Source organism: Lolium rigidum, chromosome 7 (assembly GCF_022539505.1).
Source record: "Lolium rigidum isolate FL_2022 chromosome 7, APGP_CSIRO_Lrig_0.1, whole genome shotgun sequence".
Taxonomy (NCBI): Eukaryota; Viridiplantae; Streptophyta; class Magnoliopsida; order Poales; family Poaceae; genus Lolium; species Lolium rigidum.
The window spans coordinates 165,560,363-165,561,491 of record NC_061514.1 but is presented as its reverse complement, the minus strand read 5'-3'; positions in this window follow the sequence as shown (position 1 = coordinate 165,561,491).

Sequence of the window (1,129 nt, the reverse complement as noted above, 5' to 3'; positions counted from 1 at the left end):
GCAATCAGGACCAACTATTGTTTGTTTGGCATGGATCGTCCTCCCAAGTCCCAAGGCATGGATCGTCCTCCCAAGTCCTCCCAGGCTCGGTTTTTATTAGGTACATCCTCTGTTTCAGAAGCGAAGGATTGCAAATTTAGTCAAAAGCCAATGTCTTTGTATGTTTGATCGCTATCGTTTGAGCATCACTGTGTCTATGTTTACTTCCAGTATATATGTCGTACTACTTGGAGTTGAAAATAATAATCATAAACCACTTTCAACTAGCCATTTTCCTCTATTGCTTTGGGTACTGTCCAGATTCAACTAGGAACTTGAGCTCTCTCGGTGCTTTTAACAGGTACACACTTGCAACGAGCTAACGACCACCCAATGCTTTTAGCTAGTACACTTCTAACTCTTGGCTAGTATGCGCTCTCAAACTAACTTTTTAAACAGGAGGCACAAAGTGCTCAGCTTTAAATTAATAAAGCCCAAACGGCTCGAAGATACAAGAATGGTGAAACAGCTTACAACATCCAATACCACAGCAAACATAAGAAAAACAAGAAACCCAGCTGAAGTCCTCGATGTCCTCAAGCGAGAACGAAGCACCCGGGAGCGACGAAGGTGGAGCAGGGTAGAAGCATCGAACGCGAAGCAGCGGAGACCCGCCTGCCCCAGGAGCAATCTGTCGTCTTGCAGTACTCCTCCATGACCGGAGAGGGCCCCTGCCCCCTCGTCCTGGCTGGAAAGGACACCGAACCGCTAGCAATGGAAACGCTCCCCTTGAGCAGAGCACACAGCAGGAACCAAGCCTAGCACTAGGGCTGGAACAAAGCCCCGACACTCGCAGAACGAGCTCACCTTGCGAAGCCAAGCCACCCGCTGAGGTTCACCCACGCAGAGCCGAAGCTGCGAACATGGTCGTTGATGAAAAAAGGTCAATGTCGACGAGCAACACCGCCACCTCCACACTGCACGACGGTGATACGTCCATTTTGCATCACTATTTTATATCATAATTTACTGTTATTCACTGATATATTTCATATTTAGAGATGATACTTATGTTATTTCATCTATTTTGCATGTTTCATGATTATTGGAGAATCGCGCACCGGAGTCGATTCGCGGAAAAGCACCGTCG